Below are 22,197 nucleotides of genomic sequence, written 5' to 3'. Positions count from 1 at the left end.
CTTAGTATAAGCGATTTTGGGCTTATTCTTCTGTGAAGTTGTTTCCCCTGGAGCGCCCTCAAAGACCCCTGGGGGTCCCCGGACCACACTTTGAGAACAACTGGCCCTGCTACTTTGATAAGCAATAAGCTTGAGTGCATAAAGCTTGTTATAATGATATTTATCTGTGAACATCTGACCCTTATCAGAAACAGGAACAATATCACATGAATTATGTTTTTTTTTTCCTACAAAGGGTGGACCAACGAACATTTTCATTTACGAGAATCACTCCACACCACCCACACAACTAACCAGCCCCCTTTACACACACACACACACACACACACACACACACACACACACACACACACACACACACACACACACACACACACACACACACACACACACACACACACACACACACACACACACACACACACACACCTCATTTCAGTTCTTGGAATTGTGCTTGTGTGTGTGTTTTAAGTAGTGACTAACATGACAGGAAGAGGAGTGTGTGTGTGTGTGTGTGTGTGTGTGTGTGTGTGTGTGTGTGTGTGTGTGTGTGTGTGTGTGTGTGTGTGTGTGTGTGTGTGTGTGTGTGTGTGTGTGTGTGTGTGTGTGTGTGTGTGTGTGTGTGTGTGTTGTAATGTTGTGGTTTTTCTCTGGTATCTGCTTCATGGATCACGTGTCACTAAAAACGTGACTGTGGTTTGTGTCAGCAGGATGGGTGGATGTTTTTTTACTACACTTCTGACGTAGGCTACGACTGTGGCTGAGCAGCATCGAAACCTAAAGCTAAGAGAGACAGGATGTCCACTTTTTGGGGGGTTTTAGGACAGATGAGAGCAGAAGTTGTAAGAGAATAATAATTCAGAATTGTCTCAAGCTTATCACAACTACAGTATGTGGTCTGAAGAAACCTTTTAAAATAACTAGATATGATTTGATCACAGATATGTTTTCACATAGCTCAGCTCTCACAGGCCTGGCTGTCTAAAACTAACCACATGATTTCATCCTCTCATCGATCTACTGCCAGCCAGTGGTGGAAAAAGTACTCAAATGTTTTACTTAAGTAAAAGTATCAATACTGCAATGTAGAAATACTCTGTTACAAGTAAAAGTCCGGAATTCAAAATGTACTTGAGTAAAAGTGTAAAAGTATTTGCATAAAAATACAAAATGTCCCATTTCAAGTTTTCAAATGTATTCAAATGATTTGAAAATAGCAGATCTACAAGCTCACGAGCTTGTAGATCTGCTATTTTCAAATGGCCGAAATCTATATAGGACTGAAGTGGTTAATTTATTTTTTTATTTTTTTTACAAAACATTTTTTCAGAACATATTTGAGGCAACATAAGACCATTTACTGCCTGAAACAATTAGTATATTCTACATCAACATAAACAATATTCTAGCTTCTGTAATCTAAAATATAACTACTGGTGGTCAGATGGCTGTATAGGAGCACGACCACATAGGAGGGGCCTTGTACTGTAGGGTGAGGGGCCAACATATTTGACCATTAACTATGTACATTTTTAGAAAATTGTCGATGGGCCCTGGTCAAGTTTAAAAACACACAAAACCATGCAAAGAACAACCTCATATGACCGCAGTCCACTTTGTGTGTGTGTGTGTGTGTGTGTGTGTGTGTGTGTGTGTGTGTGTGTGTGTGTGTGTGTGTGTGTGTGTGTGTGTGTGTGTGTGTGTGTGTGTGTGTGTGTGTGTGTGACAGCCAGTAATGTGCTAAACTATCACCTTCAACACTTCTGATTGGCTACACAGCTACCTCCATGATGACATCATTGACGTCTCCTCTCTCCCTCGCTTCGGCTGCAGCTGAGAGAGAGAGAGAGATTAAATACTGAAGAGCCATTCATTAAAGGAGAATTCCGGACATTTTAAGTGTTATCTTTGATGTGTCGTTACTCACCTACCGACGTAAAAAGTGGCGTTGTTTTTTTCCAGAGATTCCCCTGTCGTCATATTTTCAACCCCCTCCGTTGTCATAATGGGAGCGCGTGTCATAGGGAAATTCGTCTATTATAACCGATGCAAAGTTATTTTTTTCTCTACTACTACTCATTGTGGAGTCTCATGATAGTCAAACATGCAGTGAAAGTTCCTGAGAGGCTACCGCTAATGACGAACGAGCTAACGCTAGTTGCTTGTTTCTCTCCCAGAACCTGGCAACTTGGTGTTGCCATGTTGAGAAACAAGCAACTAGCGTTAGCTCGTTCGTCATTAGCGGTAGCCTCTCAGGAACTTAACTTTACTTCACAAATGAGTAAAGTTATGTTCCTATAGCAAAGCTCATTATTAACATTTATTATTTTCAGTCTCAGTTTACTCACCAAGCATGTTTGCATAAAGGATTAAAACAAGTTCAGGTCGCAAATGTGTAGAGGTGTGTCCAGCTCCAATATTGTTAGTTAAGCAGCGTGTTTCTTGGCACAAAGGGGTTATATTTTATCCCTGAATTATTCATGTGCGTGTTTAGATACATTATTAGACCAATCCCATTCCCTTTGAGAGCTAGTGGCGCTCGCCGCATGGCACATTGTTATTTAAATGATGAATTCAGCAAGTTGGAGGAAATGTAAAATAATTTCTGCGGAGGAAACGTATCTGAACGTGAAAGAGTGCAAGCATCTACAGGAGCAGCATTAATAATCAGAGGATGGAGGTGGAGTGGAGGATGAATCTGTAAAGAGAACAATGACTTTCAGTATCCAAAAGTCCCGGTAGTCCCAGACACCTACAGATGTTTTAGGCTTTTCCGTAAAGTAAACTACAGGGTTGAAAAAAACGTTTAAATCTCTTATTTAGTCAGTCTGTGCCATGTTTTCCCATTCAACCTGGAAGAACCCCCTACGTCAGATGCCAGTACTGCTCCCGGTTCGGCTACAATGGGAAAACATGGCACAGGCTGTGACTAAATAAGCGATTTAAAAGTTTTTTCCAACCCAGTCCTAAAATGTTTACTTTCCGGAAAAGCCTCAAACATATGTAGGTATCTTCCCCTTTGGATACGATGTGGAAAAAAAGGTGATCCACACTACGTTTGGACGGACTCTACCTCTGCCCGTACCTGCTACAGTGCGACCTCATCTCGGAGCTATGTAGCGGAGAGAGAGGTTCCACATGAGGCTATTGTTCCATATGCCTACATTGTCTTGTTACAGAGCATGGTAAATATGAAGTTTTTCCCCAAAGTCTTGTGTTTATATTCCATTATGTCCGTGTTGTTTTTACGCACAGCAGAACGCACGGTTGACGAGTGTCGACCAGGCGTTGTCAAGAGGCCTTAAAAAACAGTTTTTAAATAAAATCTATACTATTGGATATTTATAATGTGATCATTCAACACATGTTTAATTTTGAAATCATACTACTGGAAATAGAAGTAGCCAGGTAGCCTAGTTGAAACTACTTCACGCTATTGGGAAAAAAACAACTGCTACGGAACGGGCACTGAATCGTTGATTTTTAGGGGGCAGCCAAGGGGGGACCCCTGCCTCAGGGCTCCACGCAATTGCGTGGTCTGTGTAGTGCATAAAACCGCCCCTGTTAACACCAGTGCAGTGAGTGACTGGTGATTAAGCACCAGTGCAGCTGATCAGCCACTCACTGCCGGGTGTATACTGTAAAATGGCCTGAGGAACATGCTGCACTGTGTGATTCAAGTCCTGGCTGCCAGGCAGAGCGGATTTAGGTGTAGTGAGGTACCTGTAGTGGCAGTAACTGTCTCCTTTTAGTATTGTTGGTTTTACTTTTGCTTACCTATAGTGACGTGTGATTCTTTAGGAGATTGTGCTCCCACTTGCGTAAATTACCAGTGTCCTTTATTCATTATTTAGTTATTCCTTTAGTTACCTGATTGTGTATTTATTTAGTAGTTAATTGTCTCCGCCAGTATGGTGGAGAGTATGTTTTCGTCTCCGTCCTTACGTGTGTGTGTCCGTCTCAGCCAAGCTAACACTGGTCAAGCTTCACGTGACACGTGACAATATGTTGTCACCAATGCTTTGATTGGCTAGCGAGACGCATGATGAAACTAGAAAAAGTGCTCCTGGGAGCACAGGTCTCCGCCAGGTCAGCTATGTTATTATGGGCCAACAATGTTCGGAATTCGCCAATCAGGATGTAATATGAAAAAGCGGACAGAACCATCTTGATCACTTGACTATAGAGATAATGGGTACCGATTTGCATGATGATTGGACAACATTTGTAGGAGTAATACAAAAAAGAAAAGTGTTGAAAAAATCGACCTCCTGGTGGCGCTATAATAGGGCAATGTTAAAGGGTGGCATTTGTTCTTCAACATCGTGGGAATGTGCGTGCAAAGTGTCACCTCAATCGGACGCTGCGTTCATGATTTGTGGCATTTTGTTAAAAACGGGCCACTTCTGCAAACTTTAGATGTCAATGTTAGCCAATGAGGATGAAATATGAAAAATCAAACAGTTCCTTCTTGATCACCTGACTATAGAGATCATGTGTACCGATTTGTGTGAAATTTGTATAAAATCTGAAGGCTTAATATCCAAAAATGTGTTTTACATATGTCGGCCTCCTGGTGGCGCTATAAAAGGCAAATGTGAAAAATGCAGGGCAGATGTGATTTCCTTGGCCTCTAGGGAGTGTGCGTGCAAAGTTTCACGCAGATCGGTGCAGTTATACTTAAAAACACAAATCGGCCTTTTATAGCGCCACCATGAGGCTGATTTAAAAAATGTCAAGTGGCATTTCTTCCTCGGCCTAGTGGGAATGTGTTTGTGAAATTTCACGGAAATCGCAAGCTGCGTTCATGATTTGAGGCATTTTGTTCAAAACGGACCAATCCTGCAAATTTTGGAAGCCAACCTTAGCCAATGAGGATGGAATATGGGAAATCGGACAGTTCCGGGTTGATCACATGACTATAGAGATACTGTGTACCGATTTGCATGACGTTTGGATAAAATCTGTAGGAGTAATATAAAAATCACACCCTGTGTGAAGTGGGCGGTGTCTTGCTAGCTAATCACAATACTGAATGGAGTCAACCAATCATGTACAAAAGATAAATATATTTATTGAAACACTCTTTATGATGCCAATCACAGTCCTGAATAGATTGTGATTGGCCAATCACAGCGCAGGATAATTGTACAAATTTCCAAACCTCACTTATAGGGGCGGTTTCACTGCCCAAGATAATTGTACAAATTTCCAAACCTCACTTATAGGGGCGGTTTCACCGCCCAAAAAAATGGGTTTTGCACAAATCGGCCTCCAGGTGGCGCTATAAAAGGCCCATGTGAAAAATTTGAGGCAGAGGTTCTGAATTGGCATCCAGGGAGTGGGTGTGCACAGCTTTGCAGCGACCGGGCCAACAGTGCCGGAGATTAGCTGCTAACACACAGACAGGACGGACGGACGGACGGACGGACGGACGGACAGGGGGTAAAACATACTCTCTCGCCATGCCTTTCGGCCTGGCGGAGACAATAAAAACCTATAAATAGGTGACGCACTTCAAAAAATCTTTTATATTTTTTTGCCAGACCCAAGGGGTCGGGCTTACATGAGGCTTTGTATCTGTTTCGTCCATACATGGTCTGTCCTCATTTGTCCTCCGGCCCCAGCCAAAAAAGTCTTTCGTCCATACATGGGTATACACAGGCTGACACATCATGTGAAGTCCGGCTTAGCCGTGACGTAGTGCATGTAGTGCAAGTCTGTCCCCCTTTCGTCCATACATGGGCATAGACACAGGCTGACACGTCATGTGAAGTCCGGCTTAGCCGTGACGTAGTGCTCTGATCTTATAAAGTAAGATCAGAGCTAATAAGTACTTATTCTAGGTCTGGCAGAACCAGGTCTCCTGGTCTTGTTTGAAGTGAGCTTCCATCACTGTGATGACCACTGTTGTTTCTAAATATGAATGGGGTGTGATTTTTTGTCTCCGCGTTTTACCCTCCGTGTGTGTGTCCGTCTCAGCCAAGCTAACATTGGTCAAGTGACATGTGACAATATGTAATATAAATAGGTAAGACAGGATTAATCAGGATTAATGATGTACGGGAACAGTACTGGCGGAGACCTGTGCTCCGAGGAGCACATTTTCTAGTTGTTTGTGATTTTGTCATCCATTATTGTGTTTATTATTAAATCCTCATTTTATGCAACCTTGATTATCCATTTCCTTTTTGCTCTCGGCTCTTTTAACATATTTAAAATATGGTAAAATATTAACATATATATAATTATATATATTACACCCTTAATCCCTTAGTTACAACTTTGGGTCATAACAGTGAAATAATCTCACAAAGGCTCAAGACTCACTTCTCACTTCCATCCAGCTCTCTGGTGACATTCCACGGTCAGAGATGTGACACTTGTAGAATCCTTCATCAGAGTTGTAAACACTGTGGATGGTCATCTATCCTGTAGACTCGGTCCTGAAGAGGGATCCGTCTCTATAGAAATCAGCTGGGAGGTCAGAGGATGGATTACCAGTGGTCTGGTCTTTGGACAGGCAGCGCAGAGTGACATCACTTCTCCCCGTCACAGGAAGTACAGGACTCTCCAGGATCACGTCTGCATCTAGAACAGGGGGCGGGGTTTATAGAGGGTCATACTGAGTGAAGGGACACTCATTGGACGACTGGATTTGAACTTGAAACACACAGTACTGAATTATGTTAAAACTGCATGAATGTGGTTAACATTACAGACTTACAGCTGTACTGTACTCTGAGGTTACAATGAAAAGATTACTCTCATAAAATAATCCACTTCAATGTCGTATCAACTTTTAATTGAGCCTAAGACTTATTTAGTTGTCTGATGCACCACTTATTATTGTCACTGATGAAACACATTGCATTGTGTTATAGATATGGACTCAAGGCTGACTGTTTCACTGTTACATTATAAACATTTAACATGTGACTCACATGATGTGAGTACATACGGATGGAAACATATGGCACTGAAACAATATCTGTGTTAAACAATGACACTATGTCTGTGTAGTGTGTATATCCACTAGTGATGTAATGATTGGTTGTACCAGAGATCATAATGTTGATGGAGCGGCTGAGTTCTCCTGACTTGGACTGACACCAGTAAAGTCCACTGTCCAGACCATACAGCGTTATGGTGCAGGATGCTCCTACACAGAGAGAAAGATACAGGGTTATGGTGCAGGATGCTCCTACACAGAGAGGAAGATACAGGGTTATGGTGCAGGATGCTCCTACACAGAGACAGTTCAAAGTTATCTGTCTGTCTGTCTGTCTGTCTGTCTGTCTGTCTGTCTGTACCTTCAGTGACGCCCCATTCGTAGTTGCAGGTTCCATTGCCCTTCCCACTGGTGTGTCTTCTCACAGACCACTCCAGCATAGAGTTCTCTTCTTCCTCACAGCTCAGTGAGATGGTCTCATGTTTAAAGAACTGACATCTGTCTGGACTGACTGTCAGAGACACTGGAAGAATGAGAGAGAGAAAGAAAGAAAGAGTTAGACATGTTGTTACGGCCCTAGCCGTATGGTTATGTTATGTGTGGTTATATTTTGGGTATATTTTTGTGCTATGTGTGGCTTGTATTATATTGTTGTGTTTCTGTGTTTCATATAAGGTCATGAGTGGTGGTGGAAGCTGTGAGTGAGTCTGGGTGTGGTGCTGGTATGAGTGAGTGAGTGATTGACTTCCAGCTGTCCAGCTTGACAGGTCCAGCCTCTGGCCCTGTTTCCCCTGCTCCCATTCGTCGTCCCTTTGTCTCCGCCCAAGCCAGGGTTGGCTGTTCTCTGAAGCTCACCTACAAAAGCTCATTCTGCCCTGACTGTCATGGGGACTGGTTGCTCTCATTTGATAGAGCTAGCAGAGATTCAATCCCTCTGTCTCCCCGAACCCTGTAGCCTGTTTTGTTGTGTTTTGTTTTGTTCTTGCTTTGTTCTGTTTGTTCATTTGTCCTTCAGTGACTTTTGATACGATCAGTTATTTTGTTTGCCCTTCAGTTGACTTATTTCAGTTTATTATTTTGAGTTAAGAGTTTTCTGTATATATTTGTCATTTCTATTAAGTATTGTATTTATCTGTTCACTCGCCTTGTAGGGGTGTTTGGTCTTTTTGTTTGGTTCAACCATTTCTCTACTTGTTTTTGTATATTCTTTAGTTAGGTAAGTGAGTTTAGTAAATGTATATTTTTCTTTGGTTAGGTTTAGGTTAGGGGGTAATTTTCTTTATTAGTTAGCCTTTTTACAAATGTAAACCGGCACCCTGAAGTTTCTGGCACTGGTGAAAAAAAGACAAAAAAGAGTTTGAGATCTCTGCATAAAAAAAGGAAAATAAAATCAATTCATCTTTGAAAGCGACTTTGTCCTCCATCATTATGTCACCTCCCCTACCCTAGACAGGGGGTCGTAACATAATTTGGGGGCTCGTCCGTTCCAAATTATAGCGTAATATCGATCCAAATTATAACATAATTTGGGGACTCGGCTCGGTTTAAAAATGTTACCCCTGAAACGTATTCCTTTTTTGAAAGTTACTTTTTGAGTATTCGTTCAATTCGGTTTAATTCGTTAACAGGTTCATGGGTTTGGTTCGGTTCGTTTTGGTTCTGGTGAGTAGTCAATTAAGTTTTGTTCAATTTTTTGGTTGGCAGGTTAGGTAGAGTATTTGATTCATTGGAATGTCCGCTGTAGAAACAGATGAGGTTGCATTCACTTTCCCAACTTCTCCCACTTTAGAGAAATTAGATAAATGCACTAAAATTGAGTTAAATTTGATTGCAAAAGTCTTCAAAATGTATGTCCCATTGGGTGCCAATAAGGCCGAACTAAGGTCTTTAGTGGAGGAAAAACTTACTGAGAAAGGGCTCATAAACCGTGTAATCACCGGGCTGGCGGAGAATATGGCTGGGCGTTCGGGTGAGAATGTGGAGGCGGCTGCTGACACAGACTCCCCTGCGCTCACTGAGCTTGAGGATGGAGTGGCTAAGGCCTCACCTCAGGACTCAGAAACAGACCCGCTTATAGCTCGCATCACTGCTGGGGGGGACTCACATAGTCTAGGGCTGGCCCTCCGCCTCCGAGAGGTGGAAATCGAAACAAAAACCAAGGAGGTTGAGCTGATGCAACTTCGCATCAGGGCCGCAGAGCTCGACAGGTCACCTGCCCCTCAGCTAAGCAGGACAAGTGGTTCTGGAACTTCGGGTTGCCCTCCAGATTTCAACATCAGTAAGCATATTCCTCTGGTACCACACTTTAAAGAAACAGAACTTGATTCTTACTTTGACACTTTTGAGCGCATTGCAACCACGGTGAAATGGCCTAAGAATATGTGGAGTCTATTACTGCAATGCAAATTAGTGGGAAAAGCTCGGGATGTGTGTGCAGCCTTAACTGTTGAAGAGAGCCGCAAGTATGACGTTGTAAAAGAAACCATACTACGGGCATATGAGTTAGTGCCGGAGGCGTATCGCCAAAGGTTTAGGTCTTGCGAAAAGACTGCCAACCAAACACATGTGGAATTTTCCAGGGAGAAAAGTGTCTTGTTTGACAAATGGTGCACTGCGAACAAGGTATTGACTATTCACCAGCTTCGTGATTTGGTATTATTAGAGGAATTTAAATCCTGTCTACCTGAGCGTATTGTTGTCTACTTAAACGAGCAGAAGGTAGATAATGTGGTTAAAGCTGCGGTGTGCGCCGATGAGTTTGTTTTGACACACCGATCTGTGTTTTCTGCTCCCTCTGCACGCCGCAATCCTATGGGCGGCAGAGTGGGGGGGAATCAAAAATTTTCTGTGTCAAAAAGCCCACCTCGTTCTGGATCTAATGTTGTCTCTGGTTCGGAGACTCGTGATTGTTTCTATTGTCATGAAAAGGGTCACCTCATTTCGGCATGTCCCACTCTACAGCGAAAAGAAACTCAGAGTCCGAAAAAAGCAAAAGCTGTTGGGTTCATTCAGTCCATTCCTCCTCCACTTTCCTCTGGCACAGGGGCGCCTGTGTCAGACGAAATGGAGGAATGTTTTGGGCCCTTCCTTCTGAAAGGTTCAGTGTCCCTATCAGGTCAGGATATAGATCAGGTGCCGATCACAATTCTACGTGATACGGGAGCGTCACAATCTCTCATTTTATATGATGTGTTGCCTTTCTCGAATAAGTCCTTTTGTGGATCTGATGCTCTACTGTTGGGGGTGGAGATGAATTCATTACGCGCTCCGTTGCATTCTGTGTTTTTGCGTTCGCCCCTGGTCTCCGGTTTTGTGCATGTGGGTACTCGCGCTCAGTTACCAGTCGGCGGCGTTTCGTTAATTCTCGGCAATGACTTGGCAGGGGAGAAAGTTTTCCCAACCCCAGAAATTGTCGAGAATCCTGTGATCGATTTGGATCAGTCTATGGGCACCTCGGTATTGTTCCCTGCCTGCGCTGTGACCCGTGCACAGGCAAGGAAGGGCTGTGATGAGAACATTAGTTTGAAGGACACTTTTATGTGTTCTGAGCAACCAGTGAAATTTCCTGCCGCCATGGTTAAGCAGAAGATGGTTGATGTGATGCCAATAAAGACTGAATTTGTGTTTGATGTCGATAAAGACGCTTTCGTTTCGGCACAGCAAAATGATCCATCCCTCACTGTTTGCTGGGGAGCCGCTCATGCGCAGGATGCGCAGAGTGCGTACAGTGTAGTGGATGGCATTTTGATGCGCACTTGGTTCCCGCCCGGCGCTGGCAACCTCGGGTGGAACTCCGTTCAGCAGGTAGTTGTACCTGAACCTTTTCGTTCTCAAGTCCTTAGTCTCGCACATGACAATTTGTCTGGTCATTTAGGTATTCGTAAAACGTATCACCGCATTTTGCGTTATTTTTATTGGCCAGGGTTAAAATCTGATGTGTCAAATTTTTGCCGTTCGTGTCATGTTTGCCAAATGATGGGGAAACCTAATCAGGTTATTCCTCCTGCTCCTTTATTACCTATTCCGGTGATGGGAGAGCCCTTCGAACATATCATTATTGACTGTGTTGGCCCACTTCCCAAAACGAAGTCAGGTCATCAGTATTTGTTGACTTTAATGTGTGCTGCCACTCGTTATCCTGAGGCGATTCCATTGCGCACATTAAAGGCAAAAACTGTGATTAAAGCTCTGGTTAATTTTTTCTCTATTTTCGGTCTACCCAAGTCCATCCAATCGGACAGGGGTACGAATTTCACTTCTAAAGTTTTCGCTCAGGTTATCGCTTCCTTGTCCATCGAACACAAAAAGTCTAGTGCTTATCATCCTGAATCTCAGGGCGCTCTTGAGCGGTTCCATCAAACGCTCAAGTCTATGATGAAAAAGTACTGTTCTGAAACTGGCAAATCTTGGGATGAGGGTTTACCTTTTCTGCTCATGGCGGTGCGGGAAAGTGTACAAGAATCACTTGGTTTTAGCCCTTCTGAGCTGGGGTTCGGGCATAGTGTACGTGGTCCTCTCCGGGTGCTCCGTGATCGTTTGTTGGTGAAATCCACTGTTCCATCCTCAAATGTGTTGGATTATGTGTCAAAATTTAGAGACCGCCTGCACAAGGCTTGTGACATCGCACGCAGCGCATTGACTGCGTCCCAAGGGAAAATGAAAAAACATTTTGATCGCAAATCGGTTAAACGTGCGTTTAATGTGGGTGATAGGGTGCTAATTTTGCTTCCGTTTCTCACTTCAGCCCTTCAGGCTAAGTTCTGTGGCCCATATGTCATAGAAAAAAAGCTAAGCGAGACTGATTATGTAGTTGCGACCCCAGACCGCCGGAGTAAGACCAGAGTGTGCCATGTTAATATGCTCAAACCCTATTTTGATCGTTCTGAGAGTGTTGCGCCTTCAGTTCTACCCACCCCGGTAGCTTCAGTTGTGTCTATAGCACCTTCTCTATATTCCCCAGAGAGTGATGGCTTGCATTCAAAGAGCTCTGCTGGCTCTCGTCTGCAAAATTCTGAAATTCTGAAAAATCTGCCTGATTATTTGCAGCACTTGGATTCAGTAGCTCAAGCAGACATAGTTAATTTGATTGAAAATAACCCCATTTTATTTTCAGACATACCTTCCCGCACTACTATCCTATCACATGATGTGGAAGTAGGTGTGAATCCTCCTATTAAACAACATGCTTATCGGGTGAATCCTACTAAACGCTCATTGTTTAAAAAGGAGGTTGATTATTTGCTAGATAATGGCCTTGCCATTCCCAGCTCTAGCGCGTGGAGTTCGCCTTGTCTGCTCGTGCCAAAATCAGACGGCAGTCAACGCTTCTGCACAGATTACAGGAAGGTAAATAATGTTACCAAACCTGATTCGTATCCTCTGCCTCGCATGGAGGACTGTGTAGACCGTGTTGGTGCTGCTAAATTCGTTACAAAACTTGATTTACTTAAAGGGTACTGGCAGGTCCCTTTAACTGCTCGTGCTTCAGATATCTCTGCCTTTGTTACCCCCGATGGTCTATATCAGTATACTGTTATGCCATTCGGACTCCGTAATGCACCTGCTACGTTCCAACGGCTTATGCACAATGTGTTGGCTGGGGTGGAAAATTGTGAGGTGTACCTCGATGATGTTGTTGCTTTTTCTGATACGTGGCCTGAGCACATGCACACTCTTGGTTTAATCTTCGGTAGGTTGGCGGGCGCTAATCTAACTCTAAATTTGTCAAAGTGTGAATTTGGTCGTGCCACCGTTACGTATCTAGGCAAAGAGGTAGGTCAGGGTCAAGTTCGGGCCATCGATGCCAAGGTCAAGGCCATAGTGGACTACCCTGTACCTACGTCACGCCGTAGTCCTCGCCGTTTTCTAGGAATGTCGAGCTACTATCGTGCCTTCTGTAAAAATTTCGCTGATGTAGTTGCTCCCCTTACCAGTTTGACCAGTGTGAAAAAGCCTTATGTCTGGTCGCCTGCTTGCCAGCATGCTTTTGAGTCCTGTAAGGCTCTCCTTTGCAGCACTCCTGTCCTGGCTGCCCCAAACTTCAAAATGCCTTTTAAGTTGGAGGTGGATGCGAGTGGAAGTGGAGCCGGAGCAGTACTGCTGCAGGAGGATGGCGCAGGTATTGACCATCCAAACTGTTATTTCTCAAAGAAATTTAATGCACCTCAGACCAATTACAGTACTATTGAAAAAGAGGCTCTCTCTTTATTGCTTGCTCTGCAATTTTTTGAGGTTTATGTGGGATCTAGCCCATTGCCTGTAGTTGTTTATACTGATCATAACCCTTTGGTTTTTCTGAGACAGATGAAAAATTCGAATCAAAGGCTCATGCGATGGTCATTACTGGTACAGGATTTCAACTTAGAGATTCGTCACAAGAAAGGAGTTGATAATGTCTTGGCAGATGCCCTTTCTCGTGTTTATGCCCCAGCTTGAAAAAACTTCTTTTTTTGGGGGGGGAGGTTTTCTTTAAGGAGGGGGGTGTTACGGCCCTAGCCGTATGGTTATGTTATGTGTGGTTATATTTTGGGTATATTTTTGTGCTATGTGTGGCTTGTATTATATTGTTGTGTTTCATATAAGGTCATGAGTGGTGGTGGAAGCTGTGAGTGAGTCTGGGTGTGGTGCTGGTATGAGTGAGTGAGTGATTGACTTCCAGCTGTCCAGCTTGACAGGTCCAGCCTCTGGCCCTGTTTCCCCTGCTCCCATTTGTCGTCCCTTTGTCTCCGCCCAAGCCAGGGTTGGCTGTTCTCTGAAGCTCACCTACAAAAGCTCATTCTGCCCTGACTGTCATGGGGACTGGTTGCTCTCATTTGATAGAGCTAGCAGAGATTCAATCCCTCTGTCTCCCCGAACCCATGTAGCCTGTTTTGTTGTGTTTTGTTTTGTTCTTGCTTTGTTCTGTTTGTTCATTTGTCCTTCAGTGACTTTTGATACGATCAGTTATTTTGTTTGCCCTTCAGTTGACTTATTTCAGTTTATTATTTTGAGTTAAGAGTTTTCTGTATATATTTGTCATTTCTATTAAGTATTGTATTTATCTGTTCACTCGCCTTGTAGGGGTGTTTGGTCTTTTTGTTTGGTTCAACCATTTCTCTACTTGTTTTTGTATATTCTTTAGTTAGGTAAGTGAGTTTAGTAAATGTATATTTTTCTTTGGTTAGGTTTAGGTTAGGGGGTAATTTTCTTTATTAGTTAGCCTTTTTACAAATGTAAACCGGCACCCTGAAGTTTATGGCACTGGTGAAAAAAAGACAAAAAAGAGTTTGAGATCTCTGCATAAAAAAAGGAAAATAAAATCAATTCATCTTTGAAAGCGACTTTGTCCTCCATCATTATGTCACCTCCCCTACCCTAGGGGTCGTAACACATGTGTGGTGATCAGGTGTGAGCTGTTATCTGTCATTGTAAATAACAACGTAAACATCAGATAAAAAAAACGCATCCATAATTCTTCTGTTTAGGATGTATACACATCATTCCTTAGATAATATATATAATGGAGCAACTGTCCATATAGGCCACCTCTGTTTCCACCTTGCTAGATTTTCCACCACTTTGCATTTTCTTCAAAACACACTTTTTGCTACTACAGCAGATATTGTCCAAAACTCACACAAATCACTATGCATTATTATATTGAGGCAGTTTCTTCCCTGACGGCTGCAACCCAGTACTTACGCAGCCCTGGGTAGGCCATCCAGCCTGGCAGAGATATGTGCTCCACAGAGCACCCCTTTATAATGTATCTTGTGACCACAAGAAAACAAAAGAAGTTGTGATCACAACCATTATGTACTGTCACACTTCAGCCATCTAGGAATGAGGAATGATCACCACTTAGTAACCACCAGTAACCACAAATGGTTGCTATAGCAACCACAAAAGAGCAGGTAACCATGAGTCATGCATGAGTTCTGTTCTCGCTGTTTCAGGTACAAATTGATATGGGCGTAAAAAGATTGCTTCTACTAACTATGTACAATACTAATATAGACTATTCAAATTTTGTCTATTCACTTTCTATGAAACCATATCAATTATTTATTTATGTGTTGATGTGGTTTGTGGTGGAGCCCATAATTAACATTTGCTGTTTATTGGTTGGAACGTGTCTCTAAACAATCACATGTCTTGTCTCACACTACACTACCCAGAATGCAGTGCATGGAAGTTGTCTGTCTCACCATCTGGTTGAGCAGGTCCACAGCAGACAAGCAGATGCAGCACTGTATAGACAGACAGACAGACAGACAGACAGGCTTTATGTGGTGAAAAACAGAAAGACAACCAGATATAATCTTATTGAATCCAGTGTTATTCAAGTTCATGTAATGTTTATCAACTCAGCTCTTTTTGGTTCAATTCATTTACATTTCAGTGTTATTATTCAAGTTCATTTCAATAATCTTTCACTTTGCAAAGTATGATGTAGCCCTAGGTCTCTGAGCTTTGTGTCAAGTATTGCTGGGACAATGGTGTTGAATGCTGAGCTGTAGTCCACCAACAGCATACGTACATATTTGTCCTTCAGCAGCTTGTTGTCCATGTGCGAGAGGACGGTGTGGAGAGCCATGGCAATAGCGTCGTCGGTGGATCTGTTTTTGCGGTATGCATACTGCCACGGATCCAGTGAGGCAGGTAGCGAGGAGCTGATGTATTCCCTCACCAGTTTCTCGAAGCACTTGCTAACAATCGGGGTGAGAGCGACAGGTCTCCAGTCGTTCAGGCATCTCACTTTGGCCTTTTTGGGAATGGGCACAATGGTTCACATAACAGCGACATCTACTGGAACACAATGTAGTAGTTCAGTAGCCATGGTTCACATGACGCTCGTCTGGCACAAGCGTCATGGCACAACTTTGGCTAACACTAGTATTTAGCATATAGCAGTGACATGTGGTACTTTTTTTGCCTTGAATATTCTTGAAAGGCAAAGAGTGACATGGTTTGTTTTTCGCCTTGAAAACAATGCATTCAGACAGTATGGCATACTGTATGAATGGGGAAACGTTTTTATTTTATTAGGACTCATAGAATCACAACATCCCCAACGAACTGAACACTTACTACGGCTGGTTCGAGACCAGCTCCAACCGCGGCAGCCAAGCGGAGCCCCCCGGGGCTGGCGGGTGTCTTCGCTGACATCTTTAACCTCTCCCTCTCCCAGGCTGTGGTCCCTGCAGGGTTCAAAATGTGAACCATTGTGCCCATTCCCAAAAAGGCCAAAGTGAGATGCCTGAACGACTGGAGACCTGTCGCTCTCACCCCGATTGTCAGCAAGTGCTTCAAGAAACTGGTGAGGGAATACATCAGCTCCTCGCTACCTGCCTCACTGGATCCGTGGCAGTATGCATACCGCAAAAACAGATCCACTGATGACGCTATTGCCATGGCTCTCCACACCGTCCTCTCGCACATGGACAACAAGCTGCTGAAGGACAAATATGTACGTATGCTGTTGGTGGACTACAGCTCAGCATTCAACACCATTGTCCCAGCAATACTTGACACAAAGCTCAGAGACCTAGGGCTACACCCAAGCATGTGTGACTGGATACAAGATTTCTTGTCCAACCGACATCAGGTGGTGAGAAGTGGCAGCATCACATCTGACCCCCTGACCCTCAACACTGGAGCACCCCAGGGATGCGTGCTGAGCCCTCTCCTCTACTCCTTGTACACGTATGACTGAACAGCCACACATGTCTCCAACACCATCATAAAGTACACGGACGACACGACAGTGATAGGCCGAATGGTCAACAACAACGAGTCTGACTATAGAGAGGAGATCAACTCACTGGCACTCTGGTGCCGGGAGAACAACCTCGCTCTTAACGTCGACAAGACCAAAGAACTGATCGTGGACTTCAGGAGGCCGCGGAGAGATCATGCGCCCATCCTCATCGACGTTTGCTGTAGTGGAAAGGGTCAGCGAGTTCAAGTTCCTCAGATTACACATCGAGGAGGACCTCAAATGGGAGACACACACCACACAACATGAAGAAAAAGGCTCAGCAGCGACTCTACTGGCTCCGCCGCCTGAAGTCTGACAATAGGCGGTACTGTCCAGCTGGTCGCGGAGCTTTTTTGCTCTTCTTGAACACGCCTGTGGATTATACCAGGGACAAAATGACTTGGATTTAGCTTTTTTTTGGATGTACTGTATAACGCACTGACTTTTTTGTCTTTTATTGTGCTTTTCTTTTTTTTTCTCTATAAGCACCTTAACGTCCATAAGTATATCATGCACAGTATACATTGCTGCTATGCTCAGGCACCTTCGTCATATTGTTTTATCTCAGGTACTAGTGTAAATATGTAGATAACTTTTTGGCCTTTTTGTTGTTCTCATGTTTGATCTCCTTCCCACTTGCCCCCCCCCCCACCCCTTTCTTCCTCCCCCTCTTCTTTTATGGAAATAACGTTGCGATGGGAACGATGTACTAAAACAAATTTCACCCACTTTTTTTACCTTGTAAACCTGTGATGTGACAATAAACCTGATTATGATTATGATTATGATCGTAGCACAGCTGAGAGGGAGACAGACAGTAGGACAGCTGAGAGAGAGTACAGTGTAGGAGAGACAGACAGTCATTTATCTGTCTTTACCATAAAAGGTCTAAGTGCCAGTCAGCAGCTAAGACTGTGTGTGTGTGTGTGTGTGTGTGTGTGTGTGTGTGTGTGTGTGTGTGTGTGTGTGTGTGTGTGTGTGTGTGTGTGTGTGTGTGTGTGTGTGTGTGTGTGTGTGTGTGTGTGTGTGTGTGTGTGTGTGTGTGTGTGTGTGTGTGCGTGCGTGCGTGCGTGCGTGCGTGCGTGCGTGCGTGCGTGCGTGCGTGCGTGCGTGCGTGCGTGCGTGCGTGCGTGCGTGCGTGCGTGCGAGTGTGGTGTGTGTGTGTGTGTAACCACTTCCCTGTACACTACAGGAAGAGAGAACCGTTGCAAACACTCCCCCGGCCTCGTTTAACATCATCATGTCAGCTTATCAATTCTAATGAAAAAACATACGTTTACATTACCAAAGCCAGTGTTAAAACTATTTTAGAACATGGGGAAACTAAGTATGTAGAGTTGGAGGGGGTACAGCATTGTGTTAAACAGAGGTGGTGTGTGTGTGTGTGTGTGTGTGTGTGTGTGTGTGTGTGTGTGTGTGTGTGTGTGTGTGTGTGTGTGTGTGTGTGTGTGTGTGTGTGTGTGTGTGTGTGTCAGTAGGCGGGGTGTATCCTGCACTATAAAACAAGCGGTAGTGCTTCCTGGTTCATGTCAGAGAGTCATTTTCACCTCCTTCTCTGCGTCTCCTCACTGAGTGTCCTCTCCTCTCCTCTCCACCTCTCCTCACTGACCCACACACTCCTAAACCTAGCAGGTGAGTTTTACACTACTTTAAAAGTACTTTAAAAACTCCTTTAAAGGGATATTTCACTTTTCTTTTAAATGGGTCATTTTATCGTCTACTCAGGCTTTTGTCAGCCCCCCAGACAGTTTTTAAGATGCTTGATTCAGTATTTAGATATTTGATATAAATGTTATCCCTTCCTATACAAACCCATTGTAACTTCAAACTCCATCTTAACCATGTTAGATTCATCTAAAACACCCGTGTGTATTTTTTCGATTACTTTTTTCATTTATTTTATTGAAATGTTTTATTGTTTACTTTTTCATTTTCCCCCAAAAATATAAAAAATACTAGAAAAGGTGCTCCTCGGAGCACAGGTCTCCGCCAGGTCAGGTACGTTATTGTGGCCTCCTGGTGGCGCTATAATAGGCCAATGTGAAAAGGGTGTCATTTCTTCTTAGGCCTTTCACGGCAATCGGACACTGCATTCATGATTTGAGGCATTTTGTTCCAAAAATGTGTTTTGCTAAATTAATCATAAGGGAGGAGAGGAGAGGAGAGGAGAGGAGAGGAAAGGAAAGGAAAGGAAAGGAAAGGAAAGGAAAGGAAAGGAGAGGAGAGGAGAGGAGAGGAGAGGAGAGAGATGGAAGAGGAGGAGAGGAGAGCAGAGCTGCATACATGATATGATCTATTTAAAGAGGCACCATGTAACTTTTTTTTAATGAATACAATAAAATGTTGTCCAATCTGTATGGTAGAGTATGTTAATACAATATAACTTATACAATCTGTATGGTAGAGTATGTTAATACAATATAACTTATACAATCTGTATGGTAGAGTATGTTAATACTATATAACTTATACAATCTGTATGGTAGAGTATGTTAATACAATATAACTTATACAATCTGTATGGTAGAGTATGTTAATACAATATAACTTATACAATCTGTATGGTAGAGTATGTTAATACAATATAACTTATACCAGGGGTCCCCACCAAAAATCTTGAAGGTCCACAAATACGTTTTTGAATAAGGCTAGGGTCCGCACATGCACGCGCGCGCAGCATATGCCCCCCCCCCTCGCGCGCACGCGATTTTTTTCGCGGATTTTGGCGGATTCGGGTACTTTCCCCCCCGTTTTTGTTACTTTATTTCGTTTTTTTTTTTTTTATTATTATTTTTTTTATTATAATTTTCCCAGGGTCCACAGAGAGGTGTCCCGCGGTCCGGTCATGGACCGCGGTCCGCCTGTTGAGGACCCCTGACTTATACAATCTGTATGGTAGAGTATGTTAATACAATATAATTTATACAATCTGTATGGTAGAGTATGTTAATACAATATAATTTATACAATCTGTATGGTAGAGTATGTTAATACAATATAATTTATACAATCTGTATGGTAGAGTATGTTAATACAATATAATTTATACAATCTGTATGGTAGAGTATGTTAATACAATATAACTTATACAATCTGTATGGTAGAGTATGTTAATACAATATAATTTATACAATCTGTATGGTAGAATATGTTAATACAATATAACTTATACAATCTGTATGGTAGAGTATGTTAATACAATATAATTTATACAATCTGTATGGTAGAATATGTTAATACAATATAATTTATACAATCTATGGTAGAATATGTTAATACAATATAATTTATACAATCTGTATGGTAGAATATGTTAATACAATATAATTTATACAATCTGTATGGTAGAATATGTTAATACAATATAACTTATACAATCTGTATGGTAGAGTATGTTAATACAATATAATTTATACAATCTGTATGGTAGAATATGTTAATACAATATAATTTATACAATCTGTATGGTAGAATATGTTAATACAATATAATTTATACAATCTATGGTAGAATATGTTAATACAATATAATTTATACAATCTGTATGGTAGAATATGTTAATACAATATAATTTATACAATCTGTATGGTAGAGTATGTTAATACAATGTTAATACTGCTCTTCTATTGAGACATTTAGATCGTGTCAAAGGTCATGTCTCACTTAGACACAGGATCTGACATGAATTGTGACCAGATGTGTCAGTATAGGAAATCAAAGGTTGTTTGTGTGGAGACCAAGCAAGTCGACTTGTCTGTCGCCATCTTGTTTTGACAGGGTGAAGTTCACCGCTGTGCATGTCGGCGCCATCTTGTTTTGACTAGGTGAAGTTAACGGTTGTGCGTGTGAGTAGATATGAAACATCCTCTGCTCTCATGAGAACAGAGGATGTGGTCACAAAGAACCACATGCCTTGCAAACAACACCTGCCTCTCTGCAACCACCATCTCTGCAGGCATGGATGCCGATTTATGTTGGGTGGGTAGGGTACTCAACAACAAGTCACACACACATCAACCAAGTTTTAACCCCTTAAAGGGATATTTCACTTTCAAAAAAACTTTGGGTCATTTTATCGTCTACTCAGGCTTTTGTGAACCCCCCAGACCGTTTTTAAGTTGCTTGGTTTAGTATTTAGATATTTGATAATCATTTTATCAGACACGCCCCCTTCCTATACAAACCCATTATAACTTCAAACTCCATTTGTAACATGTTAGTTTCATCAAAAACACCCGTCCTTGGTTCTGCTGACTCACCCCGCCCTCCTAATACGTGAGGGGGCCGTGTTTTTTTTATTACTTTTTTCATTTATTTTATTTTATTTTTTTATTGTATTTAATTTTTTTCATTTTCCAAACAAAATATTAAAAATAAATGAAAAAAGTTATCGAAAAAACACGGCCCCCTCGCGTATTAGGAGGGCAGGGTGAGTCACCAGAACCAAGGACGGGTGTTTTTGATGAATCTAACATGTTAAAAATTGAGTTTGAAGTTATAATGGGTTTGTATAGGAAGGGGGCGTGTCTGATAAAATGAATATCAAATATCTAAATACTGAATCAAGCAACTTAAAAACGGTCTGGGGGGCTCACAAAAGCCTGAGTAGACGATAAAATGACCAAAAGTTTTTTTGAAAGTGAAATATCCCTTTAATCAGAAATACCTGATGAATGTCAGGGTCCATTTGGTTCCATGTGTACACTCTCAGAGTTACAGACCTGTAAGGGTCCATTTGGTTCCATTAGTACACTCTCAGAGTTACAGACCTGTAAGGGTCCATTTGGTTCCATTAGTGCACTCTCAGAGTTACAGACCTGTAAGGGTCCATTTGGTTCCATTTGTACACTCTCAGAGTTACAGACCTGTAAGGGTCCATTTGGTTCCATTTGTACACTCTCAGAGTTACAGACCTGTAAGGGTCCATTTGGCTCAGATCAGATCCTACATCAGTGAAGGTGTGTCGACAGACAGACAGGCAGGCAGGCAGGCAGGCAGGCAGGCAGGCAGGCAGGCAGAGACAGACAGACAGACAGACAGACAGACGTCTACTTTGAGTAACTGAGGTTCCAGTATATTATTATAAGTGAACTTAACAGTTAATACAAGCAACTGTGTACCGATTTGCGTGATTTTTGGACAGAATCTGAAGCAGTAAGAGCAAAACATGTGTTTTACAAAACTCAGCCTCCTGGTGGCGCTCTAAAAGGCATATGTGAGAAATGCAGGTCAAATGTTTTTCCTTGGCCCCTAGGGAGTGTGCGTGCAAAGTTTCAGGCAGATCGGTGCAGTTATAGCTAAAAACGTGAATCGGCCTGTTATAGCGCCACCATGAGGCTGATTTTAGCCAATCAGGATGGAATATGGAAAATCAGACAGATCCGTGTTGATCACATGGCTATGGAGATACTGTGTACCGATTTGCATGTTTTTTGGACAAAATCTGTAGGAGTAATAGCAAAAAATGTGTTTAGCAAAAGTCGGCCTCATGGTGGCGCTATGACAG

At 42.6% G+C, this 22,197-nt stretch overlaps 1 protein-coding gene and 1 long non-coding RNA gene across 2 annotated transcripts in view; one reads left to right on the top strand and one right to left on the bottom strand.

Moving 5' to 3' along the window:
- Nucleotides 1-22,197, top strand: part of LOC308102277 (uncharacterized protein) — a 281,082-nt gene that overhangs the window by 71,284 nt on the left and 187,601 nt on the right. The window lies entirely within an intron of this gene.
- On the bottom strand, nt 7,056-15,183 carry LOC308102101. The gene is made up of 3 exons (XR_013934619.1): nt 15,139-15,183; nt 7,314-7,475; nt 7,056-7,162 (listed from the first exon to the last, which is right to left on the bottom strand). It is a non-coding gene; the product is annotated as an uncharacterized lncRNA (long non-coding RNA).

The sequence above is a fragment of the Gymnoscopelus braueri genome (assembly GCF_963280865.1).
Source record: "Gymnoscopelus braueri genome assembly, chromosome: 15".
Taxonomy (NCBI): Eukaryota; Metazoa; Chordata; class Actinopteri; order Myctophiformes; family Myctophidae; genus Gymnoscopelus; species Gymnoscopelus braueri.
The sequence above is the reverse complement of the archived record's forward strand: the minus strand, read 5'-3'. Positions and strand labels throughout refer to the sequence as shown.